Below are 14,558 nucleotides of genomic sequence, written 5' to 3'. Positions count from 1 at the left end.
ATAAGAACTTACCAGTCCAAAACAATGTCCTCTCCCGTTCAAAATATTCCTCCACAATCGCTAAATGAATCGTCCTACAACAATCTCTGTCTCATTTTCCCAATCAATTTATTCTAAAATTGTGTGTACATCTGTATATCTAGACTTAGATTTAGCTTTCCCCGACTTCGTCGCCATAATGATTGATATATAAACAGCTGAATCTGCGTGTTTACCAAACAATGCAGTGCGTAATACAGTGTGGCAAAAAAGTATTTAGTCAGCCACCAATTGTGCAAGTTCTCCCACTTAAAAAGATGAGAGGCCTGTCATTTTCATCATCGGTACACTTCAACTATGACAGACAAAACGAGGAAAACAAATCTAGAAAATCACATTGTAGCATTTTTAATGATTTTATTTGCAAATTATGGTGGAAAATAAGTGTTTGGTCACCTACAAACAAGCAAGATTTCTGGCTCTCACAGACATGTAACTACTTTAAGAGGCTCCTCTGTCCTCCACTCATTACCTATTTTAATGGCACCTGTATGAACTTGTTATCAGTATAAAAGACACCTGTCCACAACCTCAAACAGTCACACTCCAAACTCCACTATGGCCAAGACCAAAGAACTGTCACAGGACACCAGAAACAAAATTGTAGAGCTGCACCAGGCTGGGAAGACTGAATCTGCGATAGGTAAGCAGCTTGGTTTGAAGAAATCAACTGTGGGAGCAATTATTAGGAAATGGAAGACATACACGACCACTGATAATCTCCCTCGATCTGGGGCCCCACGAAAGATCTCACCCTGTGGGGTCAAAATGATCACAAGAATGGTGAGCAAAAATCTCAGAACCACACTGGGGGACCTAGTGAATGACCTGCAGAGAACTGGGACCAAAGTAACAAAGCCTACCATCAGTAACACACTACGCCACCAGGGACTCCAATCCAGCAGTGCCAGACGTGTCCCCCTGCATTTGGATGATTCAGAAGAAGATTGGGAGAATGTCGTATGGTCAGATGAAACTAAAATATAACTTTTTGGTAAAAACTCAACTCGTCATGTTTGGAGGACAAAGAATGCCGAGTTGCATCCAAAGAACACCATACCTACTGTGAAGCATAGGGGTGGAAACATCATGCTTTGGGGCTGTTATTCTGCAAAGGGACCAGGACGACTGATCCGTTTAAAGGAAAGAATGAATGGGGCCATGTATCGTGAGATTTTGAGTGAAAACCTCCTTCCATCAGCAAGGGCATTGAATATGAAATGTGGCTGGGTCTTTCAGCATGACAATGATCCCAAACACACCGCCCGGGCAACAAAGGAGTGGCTTCGTAAGAAGCATTTCAAGGTCCTGGAGTGGCCTAGCCAGTCTACAGATCTCAACCCCATAGAAAATCTTTGGAGGGAGTTGAAAGTCCGTGTTGCCCAGCAACAGCCCCAAAACATCACTGCTCTAGAGGAGATCTGCATGGAGGAATGGGCCAAAATACCAGCAACAGTGTGTGAAAACCTTGTGAAGACTTACAGAAAATGTTTGACCTCTGTCATTGCCAACAAAGGGTATATAACAAAGTATTAAGAAACTTTTGTTATTGACCAAATATTTATTTTCCACCATAATTTGCAAATAAATTCATAAAAATTCCTACAATGTGATTTTTCTGGATTTTTTCCCCCTCATTTTGTCTGTCATAGTTGAAGTGTACCTATGATGAAAATTACAGGCCTCATCTTTTTAAGTGGGAGAACTTGCACAATTGGTGGCTGACTAAATACTTTTTTGCCCCACTGTATGTGTTTCTCCTTCCGGTATGAAACTTCAAAAGCAAATGACTCTCATTACGCTGGAGCTTACTACATGGGTTGGTCTTGCAACACATAAACATGACCTATTGCCGTTTAGTTCAGCTCATTGGCTATCCACCCAGCTAGATTTCAAGACGATTAGTGGTCATTGGGTTAAAAGACAGTCAATCAATGAAACAGCGGGCAAATCATTGGTGCACAATGATGTCATGACTTGTTGTCTTCAAATCGGTTTCTTTCAGTCAATACATCCCGCGAAATGGCCCATCACGTTTGATTGTGTTACAAACAAACCAGTTGATTGTAGTGAAACCAAACATGACCGGAAAAGTCACGTTCTGTGTGGGTTATTTACCTGGAATGTGTCGTCGAAAATGGAATGAGACGGAATTCACGACACAAGCGGTTCACAAAATGTTTTGTGTTAGGCTATAAAAACGGATTTTATCAAACAAAAGATCATTCATTGTGTAACAATGAGCATTGAAATTGTAAAAAGACGAAGATCGTCAAAGGTAAACTATTTATTTTAATGCAGTTTGATTATGTTACGCCTGTGCTGGTTAAAATTGTTGTTTTTAATGGGGCTCTATGCTCAGATAATCACATCGTATTCTTTCGCAGTAAATCCTTTTTTAAATCTGACAATGCAGTTGGATTAGCAAGATTCTAGGCTTTCGATACATGTGAGACACTAGTATTTTCATGAATGTTTAATATGACTATTTATGTAGCGGTCACCATATGTTGTGGAATTTCAGCCCACTAGCGGGTTCCGTGCGCAGAGAGGTTAAGGGCTTGTAAGTAAGCATTTCACAGTAAGGTCAACACTTGTTGTATTCGGCGCATGTGACAAATAACATTTGGGGGGGGGGGCTTCCAAAACTTCAACCTGATAAATAACAAACATCACGTAAAGGTAGACTCAGCGTGAAGCGAAACCATGCACGTGCGCAGATACTGTGTGAGAGCGAAGTCTTGCATCTCTCTCATTTCAATATCTGTGGTGCTACTCGTGGCAACGTCATTTTGCTGAGTTTATCTTTAATGCACAAGACATATCTAGCTTTAATGTAGGAGTAGCAATGCTTTTTGATGAAATCATGAATTAATCAAACAGGCCTGAGCCGCGCATCGGCTGTCACTCACAAGCCTAGCATGGAATAATGCCATAAGCAACAACCGCTTAAACAACCTGTGGTAGCCTGTCACTGTCACCAATAGCAATGACAACAACAGTGACACATCAAAGGACACCGACCGTGATCTGCGCACTCTGTGTAGGATAACTATTTTTGTAAAACACATAGAGAGCAGTCACACACAGCATACTGATAAAAGCCACACATTTAAAATAAGCCAGTAGGCCCCCAATAACAAAAACACAACAATTTTAAGCATATCCAAATCGAAATGTACAACTATTACTTCCCATTGCAAACATACTTTTAACACGTTCTGTACACAAATGTTTCACAAGTTATTTTCAAAGAGATAGCTAACAGCTGCAAAAACAGTGAGCTGCAAATCACCAAATCATGATAATTTGAAACTTCTTGTTGAAAGTTCATTTTGAAGGGTGTTAACAAATTAGCAAAAACAACCTCTTTGATAACACTTGTGGCTGCAGCTGCTATACACTACAGCAAAAGGTAGCTAGAGACCAGGATTATTCAGTCTTTTCTTGCCCAGGGACCCTGTATATTAGATATCTCTTTAATCCATTTTAAATTCAGGCTGTAACTCCACAAAATGTGGAAAGAGTCTGGGAGTGTGAATACTTTCTGAAGATACTGTTTTTAGTAAACATATTAACATGCACCATTAAATGAATGCATTCAACGAAACAGGAAACAACTACTGCATGTGTAAATTGCTTTGGACTAATGTTGCTCTTGACTCGGTTTCAATTGAAAAGTGGAATTTGACTACTGTAGGTGTTTCCACATACTCACTTCCTCCATATTAATACACTGTTCTTCAATCTCTTATCTTCTGTCTAGGTCAACATATAGGCTTTTTGTCTTCCGGTTTTGTGCGTATGCTGTACTATACTGTAAAAAAGTATATATGTATATAAACAGTTTTTATGCTGTCTGTGTGTGTGTGTGTGTGTGTGTGTGTGTGTGTGTGTGTGTGTGTGTGTGTGTGTGTGTGTGTGTGTGTGTGTGTGTGGACCTGACATGGTCATAATTTAATCATGAATTCACAGGTGGGTTCCTCATTAACGGGTGGCACCTGCGAGCATTTGTTATTGTGCTGTTAAGCTCAGCTCTTCAGAGTATTCAAGGCAAACAGACTCATTAGGGGTGTATTCACTTGGAACAACTTGAAAGCAAACGGAACGAAACTGGGAGGGACCTACCTGAATTTGTCCAATAGAAACCGTAGTTTCCGCTGCAAACTGTATTCCTTCTATGCAAAATGTTTTGCTACAGTACGCAACTAATGAGTACACCCCATGTCTCATCCTGACCAGGTGACAGTATTCACGTAAAATGTGCTGATAAGGCTTTATTACAGGCTTATCACTGCTGATTCATAGCTTTGTTCTGTGTTGATCCCTGGTACTTGGTTGAGAACCTAATCGGTTTGCATAGGTGGGTTAGCTGACAACCTAACAATGTTCATGCTTCAGTGGTGCAGAAGTCCGTGAGATGTTGTGATTCTGGATAGCCAGTTAGCTACCAACAATGACAAACTGCCATGTAGGGAATCGTAAGTGACTCTTTCAGCTAGTTTCATCTTGTTCTTGATACCATGTCTTGTTTTGTGGTGTTTTGACGAATTTCATGACAATGAAATGCTTATGATAATATGGCAAAAATTATCTAGCTCGCTAACCAACAACTGTAACAATGTATTTCAGACAACAAGTGCTCATTGTGCAAATGTATTTGTTTTCAATAAATATTGGAGACTAAATATACACTGAACAAAAATATTAACGCATCATGCAACAATTTCAAAGATTTTACTGAGTCAATTTAAATAAATTCATTAGGCCGTAATATATGGATATCACATGACTGGGAATGCAGATATGCATCTGTTGCTCTGAGATACCTTAAAAAAAAGTAGGGGCATGGATCAGAAAACCAGTCCGTATCTCGTGTGACCACCATTTGCCTCATGCAGCTCGACACATCTCCTTCACATAGAGTTGATCAGGCTGTTGATTGTGGCCTGTGGAATGTTGTCTCACTCCTCTTCATTGTCTGTGTGAAGTTGCTGAATATTGGCGGGAACTGGACATGTTGTGCATGTCGATCCAGAGCATCCCAGACATGCTCAATGGGTGACATGTCTGGTGAGTATTCAGGCCATGGAAGAACTGGGACATTTTCAGCTTCCAGGAATTGTTTAGCGATCCTTACGACATGGGGCTGTGCATTATCATGCTGAAACATGAGGTGATAGCGGCAGACGAATGGCACGACAATGGGCCTCAGGATCTCATCATGGTATTTTTCTGCATTCAAATAGTTATCAATGAAATGCAATTGTGTTTATTGTTCGTAGCTTATGCCTACCCATACCTTAATTCCACCTCCAGCATGGGGCACTCTGTTCCCAATGTTGACATTAGCAAACCACGACGACCTACCATCTGCCCGGTACAGTTGAAACTGGGATTAATTCGTGAAGAGCACTTCTCCAGCATGCCATGCAAGTGGCCATCGAAGGTGAGAATTTGTCTACTGAAGTCGTTTACGATGCCGAACTGCTGTCAGGTCAAGACCCTGGTGAGAATGACGAGCATGCAGATGAGCTTCCCAGAGACTGTTTCTGACAGTTTGTGCAGATATTCTTTGGTTGTGCAAACCCACAGTTTCATCAAGACGATCCTGCAGGCAAAGAAGCCAGATGTGGAGGTCCTAGGCTGGCGTGGTTACACATGGTCTGCGGTTGTGAGGCTAGTTGGACATACTGCCAAATTCTCTAAAATGACGTTGGTAGAGAAATGAACATTCCATTCTCTGGCAACAGCTCTGGTGGACATTCCTGCAGTCAGCATGCCAATTGCATGCTCCCTCAACTTGAGACATCTGTTACATTTTAGAGTGACCTTTTATTGTCCACAGCACAAAGTGCACCTGTGTTATGATCATGCTGTTTTATCAGCTTCTTGATATGTTTGATATATTTTATTTCAACTCATGAAACATGGGACCAACACTTTCCATGTTGCCTTTTTTATATTTTTATTCAGTGTAGTTTACATGTTGTCAACAATCTAAGTCAACCCTGTGTCATGTCTTTGGCTATGATGGATTAAGTGATATGACATGCTATTCTATAAAATAATTTCTCTGTAATGAATATTACCTGATTGAGCTAATCATGTAAATGTAATTAACTAGAGAGTCGGGCACCACCAAATAATATTTATAGAGCTGTTATCTTCCGAATAAATTCTTAAAGACCTAGTAATATTTTACAACAATAGCAGTCAATATTAATCGTCATCTTAATTCAGTCTCATCTGAAAGTTGTACATTCTTAGTTATCTGCACGGACCCTGGCTAACAAGTTGAATCAGCAATACAAAATTGGGTTTAAATAATTATTTATTTACTAAATACCTAGCTAATCACACAGAATTACACGTACACATAATGAAATCATAACTTTATTACAAATTACGTCATAAAAGAAAACGTCCCTAGCGGGCGGAACAGATATGACAACTTGTTACACAAAAGAAAAGGGGCTGGGTTTGAGTGAAAGAGCGGGAAGACTGAGGAACAAAGGGAAGAAGCTGTGCTATCGTAAATACAGTATGTTATGCATTCTAAATTACTGCCCATTTGGAAAAGGAAAATGCAATAAATATTTACTCCGAGCTGCGCCTCGGTAGGTTGGTGGTAGATGAAAGGTCATGTTGCCCAACCGAGTCCTTTGAAGAATGTCTCTGGTTGACAATTGAATACGTTGTAGTAACGTCGTTAGGTGATAGGCGGGATACTCTGTCTGTTCCTTCCTAACCCTCTTTTGCATCTGCTGTTGCTAACTCAACAGCTAGGAGGTATCACTTCTATAGTGAATACGATTTCAAAGTTCATACCATTTTCAACCAAAGCTCACGCTGATGTTGGCTTCATTCTGTAGTTATTATCTGAACCATTCTGACATCGGACTGTCGTCCTACATCCTCAGAACAGAAGGTTATATTATCGTCAAGGGCTTATATAGGAAGGGAGAGGAGGGCTTGTTTGAAAAGTTTTATAGCCCATGTCCCTTCATAGGGGCGGGCCACTGATTTGAGCAGAGCCCTAATTTATGAAAACCCAAATCTCACATTTTAGAAGCTATAATCACATTTCATCCCATCACAAATAATATCATATTCAAACATTTAAATTGAACAACAATACCATGTGAATCCGATAACTCTGATGTGTAGACTTTCCACTGTAGAGTTTGTCATCTTATCATTGATGAGAATGTCTCAGATGACAACCGAACTGACATCATATTCATTAAGTACCACCGCATATGTTCAATTGTTCGGATTACCAGAATATAGTTAATTTCCCCCCACCTTATGATGTTCCCAGAATCTCTATGTTAACCAAGGGTTTTGCAAATGTAACCTCAGTAGGGTAGAGAGAGGAAAAGGGGGGTAGAGGTATTTATGACTGTCATAAACCTACCCACAGGCCAACGTCATGACACCTGTCTGTTTTGCCCCATAGTTCCACACGTGTTAGGTTGGTTCTTAAGAAACAAAACCATCTATACCATCTACTATTTGGGATGTTAGTCCTTGGCTTTCACCAAGGGATAGCAGCTGAATTTTCCATATAATGTCAAGCTACATTTATCTCTATGTGCCAATGAGTTGGCTATGATTAGTGATTGGGGGGGAAATCGATTAGTTACATATCGGAATATTATTTTTTCATAGCTCGTTCTACATCTTTTTATAGGGAGCCAATTTGTTTTCAGCACTTATAACCATGTCTGAACAAAACTCGTTGTCCGTTTGCAGCAGACATATTTGAGCAATTTGTTTGGAACATCGAATCGCAATAAAATCACAGTATCGAATCGCAATACATAGAATTGTGAGAATCGCAATACACACCGTATCGGCACATAAGTATCGTCATAATATCATATCGTAAGGTCCCCGGCAATTCCCAGCCCTAGCTAAGATGTGACCATCCAGCCACTAATTGCTCTTTCAAGTTAAGCTACTACTGAAAGAATAAATACTGTAGCAGAGACTGTTTTATAGATTCCGTCTCACATCTACCATAGCTGGGGGAAATATGTTTGTAGATTGTATTTGGGTGAAGGGAGGTTGTAGGCTATTCAATACTTTTGACAGTCAGATTTGCATGAAACCAACCAAACAAACAGGGTCAAGGGTTAATATTTTCCTCGAATCTTATCTCTTTAGTGGTGAGTTCTGAGCCTGTTTATCTGCCAAGATTGAAGATGTGATATTCCTCTGTGACATCAGCAAATACTCTTTCCCAGGGGCCAGCGTGTTACCTCTACTATCTGTATTCAGACACCACGACACAACACACAGATTTGTGACTTGCTGTTCCGAACCCACTGTCTTCAACTATTAAGCCTGGCAGATTGATTAAAGCACTGACGGTTTCTCCACCACTGCTTTCTGATCTCATTAGGCCATTACATCATTCATTATCTCATGAGGAAATTTCAAAAGGTTGAAGATGAACACTTCAATGTCAGTGTCCAGAGATGTTTTCTTCCTGGTACTAAGGGAGGGAGGTTGAACTGAAGTCAAGGAGAGAGAGAAATCACATGGAAAAGACCCCTGTTGATAGGGCTGGAAGCTGTTAAAAAACAGTGGAAAATTGGCCAATTCAACTGTCGCAAGCTGTGCTTGTGGAAGATGGTTAGTTAATACCACAACAGAGAAATGTTAACTAACACTAAAATTATTGCTCCAATTAACTAAATTTGATGCTGGCTTCTAACTTAAGGAAAAGCTTTTACTAACTAAAACTACTCTAGTCTTTTGGCAAACTGACCTTAGACTGGAAAATTGTACCTCTATAAGGTCACTGTACTCTGTTATCTTAGTGGATTCATTATTTCCTACAGAAGGCCCAAAGACACGTGCATTGTTTTCAGAATCCTGTAATTGACCTTAATTGCCAATTTCCCCTCAAAAACAGGATAAATGCAATCATACAGCAGATTGATTGCTCTGCAGTGGATGCAGATTTGATTTATTTGCTTATTCTCATTTGTATTGAAAACCTCAGATAATTTGACTGTATATGGGTTGTCATCTATCTTGTTTGAGTTTGTCAAAAGTACCAATGGCCTTGTGCATTATCATGAAAGAAGGAAGCTTACTTATTTTTACGACTTACTATTTTGCAGCCAAGATGGAAGCCTGTTCAGTGTTCCCTTTCCTACAAAGTAGGCTATTTTATTTATTTCCTAGAAGACTAAAAAGCTATACCCCTATCAGGCCCGTATAGTATGAATTGTAGATACTCATATATCCTGTTCTTTGAAGGCTCGGTCTTTTCATGTATTCTATTGTGAAATTTTGACAATTGAGGGTTTGCTGAAAGACTGAAGAGAGACCTTATTCCATGTCTCAGTCACTGTTCCCATACATCTTGCTTATAGACAAATGTTAATCTAATTTTGATTGATCAACTGCACATACTGTACAGAAACAATAAAAACAATTTAATGCAGGTTACTGCAAACATTTTTTGAAAGTTAATTTAGCGTAATATTGAATGAGGTACATTGGAGTTAATGTAGGAGGCGCTAATGATGTGAGCCTCAACCACTTGTCAAATAAGTGACAGTGTGGTTGATTCATCGACGTGTGAAAATGCTGTCAGTGTCAGATAGTTTCCAACAAGTATGTCTAAAAGTTTGTTTTAAGAGGTGTCCTGACCATACAGCATTTAAAGAATCTGGACTTACTGTAGGCCTAAATATTTTGCCAACAGTAGTGCAAACCTCTCAGTAAAGTGAAACCTGCATTGCTGATGCTAAGAATGTCATCTCTAAACTCCTACTCATTCCCAGCATCTCCTCTGCCAATCAAGTTGTCCAAAAATGTAACCGATCCCCAACATAGGCCGCTTTAGCTGGTTGCTCTCGCTCCACAGTACTGGAGAACCTTCACGTAAAAAAAAACCTGAACAAAGAGACTTTGTCTCTGCTTCTATAAGTAGCTTCTGTGTTCTATGAGACTGCAGGTGTTGTCGAAAGCCTTCAAGGCAGTTTCACACACAGGCCTACTACATACAAACGAGTAGGCCTATACCTGAATAGAATTGTGAAAACAGTCTATTATAGTAATATGAAAAGTATTCCAACACATCAGAACACTCAACCTCATGAAAGACCTCAGGGAGCCTAGTTCATGTTTGCTATAACCAGTATTACGTGTTTGTATGTGTGTGTCTGAACTTTCTCTACCCAACAGTGTTGAACTGCAGCTGCTTGCTGTTAATTTTCACCCTGGTATCGCCAACTTGTCAAGCATGTTAGGTAAAATGCATTCTATGTGGCTTTGTGGGGCAGGTAGTAGGCTAGGTGATACAGGTGAGAGAATAGTGTTCACACATTTTATTCACCATTGTTCTCAGAAGGTAACGTTCCGTAATGGAAGATTACCGTTTCAAATAAAGCATTGTCCCAGAAAAGCAAAAACACCCAGAGGGAAGGAGGAGGGGAAAGCAAACAAAAGGTTGGCCTGAATATGTTTCCATGACTGGAATGTCATTTTGACATTCTTACTTGTAATGTTGGTTGTGGTGGCTTATGTTGATTCAACATGTTCAAACAAATATACTTTAGGCATAGAAAGAGGAAACATGGTACGCTCACTGTTGAAATGTGCTCTATATGCAAACAGACTGTCTATATAATGTATCTGGCACAAATAAGCCTAGCTTATTGGTTCAAGTTTAGTTACCTGAGTAACATTTTAAATTCCTTCCTTTGTGTGTTTGAGTTGTGGTGATAAGACTGTGTGGCCTAGGTGAGACGTTAAAACAATTAGTTCTATAACAGGAGCTGACCCGTTTTCAAATCCCCATGAGCTCTCCCCAGTGTGTTTTCTACTATGTTCATCCTGCCCTATGTTTACTGTGCACTTTTTCTGACTCTGGTTGCCTGTGTTTCCACCACTTGACAGTGTGTCCTTTTCAACAAACAAATGAAATTTTCCAATGATATCCATTTTTCTTAAAGGATGAATAAGGTAAATGGATGGAGATCAGATCTTTTTGTGTTTTGCGGACACACGCTAGCTCAGAATGGGTGGGGTTCAGGGACGCAGTTCAAGCCAGAGAGCGATAGAGAGACCAAGAGGGAAGGAGGAGGAGTCGAAGAAAGAGAGAGCCTTGTTCAGAGGAACTGCTGCAGAGCTGTTCTTTCTCTCTCAGAGCCACATGTGTTTTGTGATTAGAGCAGGTGAATGAAGAGGAGGCACAGGGGAGATAGGGGTAAGTCCTATGGCACAGGTGTTTTATGCTTACATAATTATTTCTATCTCCGCCCGGGAACTTTAGAACCTGGAGGAATGAATGTGACTCTTCAACATTCCAACCAATGTTATTATAGTTTATAGACTTTTCCTTGAAATTCAGTTTAGTTAGGTTTAAGATCTGATTTACTTGTTTTTTTGTGTTAGGGACCGGAAGTAGCCTGTGTGTTTAATGTTAGAAGACATTTATGTATAGTGTTTCGATTTTTGGGGGGGATGTAAGGTTTTGCCACTGTGGAGCAGTAATACACACTTTGATGGGTCAGGTCATAGGTTCGGTTCTTTTTCAAGTGGAATCAATGCGTTCAGCCCCCCTGTGTTTTTCTGCTTCTCATTAAGAAAAATTATATTTGGGTCTTGGAGGTGTGGTTTGATGTGGGTGTGTTATGTTCACTATATCGTACCCTGGCAATTAATGTTTGTCCCTCCTTGAGTCACCACATCCACAGCATAGCCAATACCACTTCCTCAAAATAGTCAGAATTAATCCAAGATAAACCAATAAATCTGTAATTTATTTTGATGTTTTGCAGTGGATGTGTTAGCCGCACAATTTTACATCTCGCTCAAGTGTTTGGTGCAATATTTCTGAAGTAAAAAGACGTGCATGGATAACCTAGTCAGTGCACTGCAGACAGTATTGATTCCGCTTCTGCTGTCTGTGCTTAGAACTGATTTCTGAGAACATGTCATCAACTTTATCAGCAAGCTGTCGACCTATTGTAAATAAAGCACAAGCAACACGCTGTTTCTGTGCCCAAAATCACTAGCTAGTTAGCGAAGTTCCATCTATGTTTGTCAATGAAACTACCTAGTAGTTGCTAGCAGGCACATTGAGCAGGCAGGCCGATCAATATACAATATATGTCTATACGACAATGAGACAAAATAAGGAAGTGGATAGAATGATATGATTATCAGTCAAATTAACAAATGTATATAATATTGATTACTATGTACGGCGCCTTCAGAAAGTTTTCATACCCCTAGACTTATTCCACGTTTTGTTGTTACATCCTGGAACCAAACATCTACAATTTGGACTTGTCAGACCAAAAGACATCTTTCCACCGGTCTAATGTCCATTGCTCGTGTTTCTTGGACCAAGCAAGTCTCTTCTTCTTATAGGTATCCTTTAGTAGTGGTTTCTTTGCAGTAATTTGACCATGAAGGCCAGATTCACACAGTCTCCTCTGAACAGTTGATTTTGAGATGTGTTTGTTACTTGAACTCTGAAGCATTTATTTGGACTGCAATTTCTGAGGCTGGTAACTCTAATGCAGCAGAGGTAACTCTGGGTCTTCCTTTCCTGTGGCTGTCCTCTTGAGAGTCAGTTGCATCATAGCGTTTGGTTTTGGCGACTGCACTTGAAGAAACTTTAAAAGTCCTCGACATTGTTTGTATTGACTGACCTTCATGTCTTAAAGTAATGATGGACTCTAATTTCTTTTTGCTTATTTGAGCTGTTCTTGCGATAATATGGACTTGATATTTTACCAAATAGGGTTGTCTTATGTATACCACCCCTACCTTGTCACAACACAACTGATTGGCTCAAATGCATTAAGAAGGAAAGAAATTCCACAAATTAACTTTTAACAAGGCACACCTGTTCATTGAAATGCATTCCAGGTGACTACCTCATGATGCTGACAAACCTTTGACTGGTTGTGTGTGTGTGCGCGCTTTTGTTTGTACAGTGTACTGTTAATTTGTCAAAGATACGTTTCTGTATAGTTTTAGTTTTTCAAACGGGTTTGTGAATAGTTTTTATTTCAGTTTCTGAATGTCTTTCATTAGTGGTTTCGGTTTACTATAACCTTGCATTCCAACAACATGTTTGTCAGCGAGACTGAAAGTTTATATTGACAATAATCTGTAGCTCTATATTTTTGCTGTGTCTATTTGGCTTGAATTGGTTAGTCTCATCCCTGAAACATACGTTTTAGAATTGTGAATGAGTCACTCTGCTACTGGCGCCCTGTTTGTGTACTTGGCATGCTTTGGGGGGACAGGTTAAACTCTGGTCACAGACACAGCCTTTTGCTTTTCTGCCTTGTTAGTTACTCAGTGGTGTAAAGAACTTAAGTGAAAATACTTGAAAGTACTTCTTAAGTCGTTTTTGGGGGTGTCTGTACTTTACTATTTATATTTTTGACAACTTTTACTTCACTACATTCCTAAAGATGATTATGTACTTTTTGCTCCATACATTTTCCCTGACACCCAAAAGTACTTGTTACATTTTGAATGCTTAGCTGGACATGAAAATCGTCCAAGAAAACATCCCTTGTCGTCCCTACCGCCTATGATCTGTCAGACTCCCTAAACACAAATCCTTTGTTTGTAAATTGTGTTGGAGTGTGCCCCTGGCTATCTGTGAAAAATAAAATACAAAATTGTGCCATCATGTGTTTAATATAAGCAATTTGAAACAATTTATACTTAAGTATATTTAAAACCAAATTCTTTTAGACTTTTACTCGGGTAGTATTTTACTGGGTGACTTTCACTTTTACTAGAGTAATTTTCTATTAAGGTATCTTTACTTTCACTCAAGTATGACAATTGAGTACTTCTTCCACCAATGTCGTTACTCTTCCATTCCACGGCCAAACCTCGAAGGGAAGAATTTACAGCATGAAGCAGTATGGTTGGACTATGTATCATTGATGCGTTTTCCACTTGTCCTTGTTTCATTTTGTGATCCAAGTAATTTTTTCCAGCATCAGAAATGTCAGCGTTCTGCCATGTAGTCTGGTTTCTGGCCTCTAGTTTTATTTATGAGGGGCTGTAGGCCTAAAAACATCCTTGATTTTAGATTTTAAAAAGCTCACGTTATTTCCATATATATAATGTATCTAGGGCCGGGACAATACCAGCATCACGATACTTGTTAGTATTGTGGCAAGGAAACAAAGCATGAAGCTCTATTGTTGGAAACAAACATATTGTCATCCAGAGTCATATTTATATATTTTCCATGCTATAGCACACACATTTTGACATACAGCATGTTTTTAAAGGACCAAAGAGTTTGGTCTGCTTCGTGTTTTCATGGAAAACATATACTAGAATAATCACAACCCTAGATGTATCTGCCATGACTTTTCATTATTAGCTGTAAGCGCGCACACAAAGCTGTGTCAGATGGTTGAGTAAGAATATACATGATTCTTCTAACACAGTTTGGTGTTCACTGTTTGTATGAGTCGGGCAGCAGGTGCTGTTATGTCACTGAATGC

General features: G+C 39.6%; 1 protein-coding gene across 7 annotated transcripts in view; it reads left to right on the top strand.

Moving 5' to 3' along the window:
* Window positions 1-14,558, top strand: part of LOC118369716 (phosphatidylcholine:ceramide cholinephosphotransferase 1-like) — a 74,272-nt gene that overhangs the window by 37,604 nt on the left and 22,110 nt on the right. The window contains exon 1 of one of the 7 annotated variants that reach the window (XM_035754349.2): window positions 11,194-11,272. The exons of the other annotated variants lie outside the window; for them this stretch is intronic. The gene's annotated coding sequence lies outside the window, so the exon portion shown is untranslated. Of the gene's footprint in view, window positions 1-11,193; window positions 11,273-14,558 lie in introns of those variants that run through there. 7 annotated transcript variants of the gene reach the window in all.

Source organism: Oncorhynchus keta, chromosome 36 (assembly GCF_023373465.1).
Source record: "Oncorhynchus keta strain PuntledgeMale-10-30-2019 chromosome 36, Oket_V2, whole genome shotgun sequence".
Taxonomy (NCBI): Eukaryota; Metazoa; Chordata; class Actinopteri; order Salmoniformes; family Salmonidae; genus Oncorhynchus; species Oncorhynchus keta.
Note: the sequence above shows the minus strand (reverse complement) of the source record. Positions and strands in the feature narration are given on the sequence as shown.